Here is a 6,000-nt window from a genome sequence, read left to right as displayed (position 1 = left end):
CAGTCTTTTTAACATTAGACAAGGCTATTTAACTACCTCGTGGGTGGTGGGCTCTGGCAGGAAGGGTTTAGCCTGTGCTGCCCCTCTGATGAGCCATAAAAGGGGACTTCCAATCTAGAAATACAACCCTGCTGTTCCCCGACTGTGTCAGAACTCCATCAAAGTCGCTCCTGAGCTGCCAGTCGCAATGTCAGACTCAGCCAGTGTGGCAGGGAGATCACAAGTGTGTGTCTGAGACTAGCCACTGCCTCCCAAATGTGACAGGAACACTTCCCTCCGTTCCAGCTGGAGTAAGCCAGGTCCTAAAGAGAGACCAGCAGCCCGTGTGTGTGTGTGTGTGTGTGTGTGTGTGTGTGTGTGTGTGTGTGTGTATGTGTGTGAGAGGATCACCAGAATCCAGGAGTTCAAGACCAGCCTGGGCAACATCTTGAGACACCATGCAGACAAGCACAGGAGTGGGGTGAGGTTCCCTCTCTGAATGCCTGCTGGGGTTCTCCTGGGGCAGGCTGAGCCCCTTGGCCACTCAGGGTGTCAGTGGCGCCTGGGGGTCAGGGGCGGGCCTGGGCCCAGCCCAGCCTCTGCGCGGCAGGGGTGCCACGCGGGGGAGGGGGGGAGGACAAATCGAAACCCGCAGCACTTTCGCTTTCGTCGACGGTGGTCCCGCACCCCCTGGTCCGCGAGGGTCCAGCCACCTTCCTCTGCGCCCCTGCAGTCCTTGCTGCCAGGAGGACGGGAGGGTTCCCCTCCAGCATGCGCCTCCGGACTGGCTGGTGGCCCAGATGGAGAGGGACGGCTGGCGGGGCTGCGCCCGGGCGGGTGGGGCGGGGGAGAGGGGGGCAGACCCTCTTCCGGATGCGCCCGGCCTCGCGGGGCTCCGGGGCGCTCTTCAGGGTAAGGCCCGGCGGTGGGGGGGGTGTGCAGACCCCCTCCCCCAGCCCAGGAGAGCTCCGGATCAACCCAACCCCCAGACACAACCCCCTGAACCCCCTCCGCCCCAGCTGCGGCGCCTGGCCTCCAGCGCCCCCCGCGGGAGTCCTGCAACTCCCAGCCCCAAACTACACGAGGGGGGACCTGTGCGCCCCCAGCCCTTTTGCAGGGGGGGGGGGACCTCCTGCAGGGCTGGTCTCATTGCTCACTCTGGGCCTGGGCGCTGTCCCTCAGCTCTTCAGCTCAAGGCCAGCGCTCTACCACTTGAGCCTCAGCGCCACTTCTGGTTTCCTGGTGGTTCATTGGAGATCAGAGTCTCATGGACTTTCCTGCCTGGGCTGGCTTTGAACCATGATCCTGAGATCTCAGCCTCCTGAGTAGCTAGGATTACAGGATCACACCACCCCAACCCCCCACGCCAGTCACCTCCAGCTCCCCTTCTCTGTCACCTCTCTCCTTTCATAGCACCTCTCTCCTCCCCGCAGGCTCCCCTCCCTCCCCAGCTCCCACCGGGCTTCTGCCCCTCCTCTGATCCAGCCATGCAGCCCCGCCTTCACTTTGCCAGCTGCTGGGCTAGCCTGTACCTGGCCATCTCCCCTCCTCCCTAACACACTCAGTGGCCTCCCTCCTCCACCCCTCTCTTCCTCCTACCTCCCAGGCCCTGCCCTCCGGCCTCTGACATCACCCAGCCTTTATTCCCAGACCTCCTTCCTCAGTCTCCCTCTCCTCCTCTATGGCCCCCATCTAGAAGCCCCAAGCCTCTCAGTCCTAAGCCTGCTGGTCTCACTGTCTGCCAGCCAGACACTGCTTCTTGGATTACCCCCCACCCCCGTCCCTCAGCCAAAGCCACACTCACCAGTTCACCCCACACACTCCAGCAATCTCATTGCACCCCATTTCAGAGCCCTCCCCACCCCACCAGGCTCTTTCTGCACACGTTGAACTCATTTCCACAGTTCTCCTGGGAACAGCTACAGTAACCTTTCTGGGCATCCTCCTTCCTGGGCCCTTGGCCGCTCCCTCAGTCCTCCAGAGGGTTCTTCCTAAATGCAACTAAGGTCTTAACACTCTTCTCCCCAGGGGCCTGGCCCTGGGGACAAAGTCCCAGCTCCTCAGCTGGGCCCCAGAGCACCAACAGGAGCTGTCTCCAACTCCCCCACCCCCCACCCTCACCCTCCTATCTCTGGGTCCCTCCCTTCCCTCCCCAACTTTAGTTCTTTCACTTTCTAGATGCTCCTTTTCTCACCACTAGGGATTTTGTACATGCTGTTCCCTTGCCTACCACGGCCTCATCTCCACTTTCACTCAGCCACTGCGCCCAACGCTCCAGCCAATCCGGAGAGAGCCAGCTCTGCTCACTCACTCACTGAGTCAGTTCACTTCTCAGCAATTCTGGGCACAGTGCCTGGCACATAGTAGGTGCTCAATAAGTGTTGAACAGGTCTGTTCCCTTGAGATTTCCATGCTGTTGTCCAGAGGAAGAGAATCTTTCGGGTGCTCCCACCTCTCCCTTCATCCGCCATGGCGCACATGTGATCCCTTAGCTTCCAGAGGTACTGGTGCCTCAGAGCCCATGGGATCAAGCTTAGCCTTCAAAGATAGTTATCATCTGGCTCTAACTAGCTCGTTTTTTCTTAAGTCCTCCTCCTCTTTCCCCCAGCACGTACAGCTTGCAAACTCTTCTGTTCCCTATCACGTACCAGTCATCTCTAAACCAAGTGTTACGTTGCCTTTGTGACCATTTCATGGACATGCAGAACAGCAGGGAACGCTTGCTTTCATAGTGCAGGGGATGGAACCCACAGCCTCATGCATCATAGTCCTGTGTTACCACTGAGCCATGCCCTAGTGTCCCATAAATAATTTGGTACACTACAATCTGAGGTCAGATAAGGCCAGTCCCAGCTCTCATGCTGCAAACTAGTTTCACTAGTGCCACATTTGTGTGTGTGTGTGTGTGTGTGTGTGTGTGTGTGTGTGTGTGTGTGCTGGTCCTGAGGCTTGAACTCAGGACTTAGGTATTATCTCCTGAACTTTTTTTGCCCAAGGCTGGTGCTCTACCACCTGAGCCACAACTCTACTTTTGGCTCTTTTGGTGGTTAATTAGAGATAAGAGTCCCAGGGCTGGCTTTGAACCATGATCCTCAAACCTCAGATTTGATGAATAGCTAGGATTTCTGGTGTGAGCCCGGGCCACTGACATCTTTGTGCTTTTCTTTGGTGCTACCACTATTTAGAAAAACCCCCATGAGTGTTGCTGGGTGCTGTCTAGTTGTTCCTGATACACAAAGACTGTGGTGGTCTCGCACTGAAGATGTGTGCTAAAATACTTGGTTCGAGCATGCGGTGTAGGGCTAGAGGAAGGAGTTCAATGCTAACAAGTCACCATGCCTACTCAATAATGTGTCCTTACACAAACCCCATAAACAAGGTTATGAGCTGATGAACGTGATGTGAGCAGTGCTTGCAGGAACCTGGCCCTGTTTCCCCTAGGAGCCGTAACTATGTTCACACACTCAGTGTTTGTGGAGATGCGATGAATAACGAACAATGAGAATCAGCTATGCACAACCCCTCAGACACACAGGCTCAGCACCAGCATGCTCCCGCTTCTTACTGTCCCTGAGATGCACCATGCCCTTCCACGCTGCAGGCTGTGCCCCTGCTGTTCCCTCAGCCATGGAGGTCAGTCAACAAGTCAGAACTGAGCACCTCCCATGCCAGGGTGGTGCTGGGGACACAGTAGTGAAGGAAACAAAGCTCCCTGTAGTTATGGTGACAGCACACTCTACCAGTGCCCACCGTGCCTGCAAGTCACATGACCTTTAGTACCATAAATAAGTGCGGCAACAAATAGACTCTGACTGTGTGCTTATGTATCCCACCACACGCACACACAACATTCACAACAAAGAACAAATCTCAGAAGGACCTACTTACCGATCCCAACACAAGAACGTTTGATTCCTATGTTGCATAGTAGATCTGGAGTTTCATTCAGCAGTTCAACCCCCTTAGCCCTAGAGCTAGCAATACATCTCCTAATGCCTTCCCTTTTCTAACCCCGACCCAGCCATGTTATCCTGTCTTTCACTTACCAATCCTTTTCCTGTCTCAGGCCCTTTACACATGCCATTCTTCTTCCCTAGAACACCCCTCTCAGAGCTTTCTGTCAGACCCCCGCCTTCTTTCCATTCAGGTTTCAGTCCAATGTCACTCCTCAGAGAAGCTTTTTCCAAACGCCCTTCAGATTCTTTATTCGTTTAACCCCTCTATCACAATTATTCTACTATGTGTCTTCTTGTAGATATTCTGGCAAAAAGGATGCGGCTGTTTTTTGCATGTTCTTGCCTTGAACACATCCTATTATGGTGTAGAGTTCAGTAGTTTCCCCACCCTCACAACCATGCTTTGGAGACGTTGGTACTCTGTACATTTAACCTGTGGCTTTGAGGTACTGCAAAGGCTCTACAGTGGGCCTCCATTACACATACAGCCATCCTCTTTATGGACATCCATTTGCTTCTGACTCCCAGCACCACAGCTATCGCTTCCCTCCGACTCCCCTACAAGCCCCTGTGAGGATTCCTCTTGGAATTCAGGCTTCTGCGGCCAGATCTGTTCACACGCCTTAATTTAACTGGGCAGGGCAGAGTGCCCATCTCACACCCACACCCACGTCCACCTCGCCGGCTCCTGACATGATCCAGATGGTTGCACTTGCCCGACAGGTGAGCTCACACCTGTGTGTTCATGTTTCCTCAACACTACTGCGTTTAGGCATCTCCTAAATACGTTCCTGGTCTTTGGGGGGCTGATCTGTTTCTTGCTGATTCACAGGAGTTCCTTACATGTTCAATTGAGTTCTTAGTCTTTTGATGGTTCCAAACATTGCCACTCCCATTCTCTCTCTCTCTCTCTCTCTCTCTCTCTCTGATCTTACAGTTTATTAAGTTTTGCTTCAAAGGCATCCTCTGTGTCTAGAAGGCTTTCTCCTATGTCATTATCTATTAACTTTATAGTGTTACCTCTTATCAATCATTGTTGAGGTCCTGTGAATTGGCAGGTATTTAGTTTTACCGTTCTGCACATAGTACATTACCATCAGTGTTTCATATTTGTCACCTTATTTACTTGTTACTGTTTATCACAAGCCACTATTTGGCATATTCCTGATCAGTGACATCTATCTTGTTCCCTGTCCATCCTCCCCCACCACCAGCCCTCTCTAAAAGACAGGAGTTCAAGGAATATGGGATGGATGGAGAAGGGAAATGAAAGGGAGGGAGAGAAAAAACGATGAGACAAGGTAATCCTTCATCCCTCCACACAGCGTCAGCTCCATCCAGGCCATTCCTCCCAACCCCCACCCCCCACCTCCAGACCTGGGCTGGGTACAAAGGCAAGCATCTGACCCAGGTGTCAGTGGCTCACGCTTGTAGTCCTAGCTACTCAGGAGGCTGAGATCTGAGGATTGTGCAGTTCAAAGCCAGCCCTGGCAGGAAAGTCTGTGAGACTCTTGTCTCCAATAAACCACCAGAAAACTAGAAAGGGCACTGTGGCTCAAATGGTAGAGAGCTAGCCTTGAGCTGAAGAGCTGAGGGACAGCACCCAGGCCCAGAGTTCAAGCCCCATGACTGACCCAAAAAAGGCAAGTTTCTGGAGGGCACTGACAAAGAGAACCCTTCTACCTGGAAGACCCGGCTCCAATGTGTGCTCAACAAGAGTGTGGACTTCTGTGAGGTGTGCGAGTGCAGTCAGCCCTACCAGGTCCATCAGCTTGTGTCTGGCCCTGCCTGCGGCCCAGGTCCTGCACTGCACCGGTGATGGTGGCTGGAGCAACGGTGGACTCACTGAACTTGAATTCACGTTCAAGGACTGTCAGACCACCCAGTGTGTCTCCCCATGTGGAAAGGAGGAGGCTGATGACTCACACCTATAATCCTAGCAACTCAGGAGGCTGAGATTGGAGGGTCATAGTTCAAAGCCAGACCAGGCAGGAACGTCTCTGAGGCTCTTTTCTCCAATTTTCTCCAGAAAACTGGAAGTGGCATCGTGGCTCAATATGGTAGA

This window comes from Dipodomys merriami, unplaced genomic scaffold (assembly GCF_024711535.1).
Source record: "Dipodomys merriami isolate MVZ:Mamm:240054 unplaced genomic scaffold, mDipMer1.0.p SCAF_7, whole genome shotgun sequence".
In the NCBI taxonomy this organism is placed as follows: domain Eukaryota; kingdom Metazoa; phylum Chordata; class Mammalia; order Rodentia; family Heteromyidae; genus Dipodomys; species Dipodomys merriami.
The sequence above is the reverse complement of the archived record's forward strand: the minus strand, read 5'-3'. Positions refer to the sequence as shown.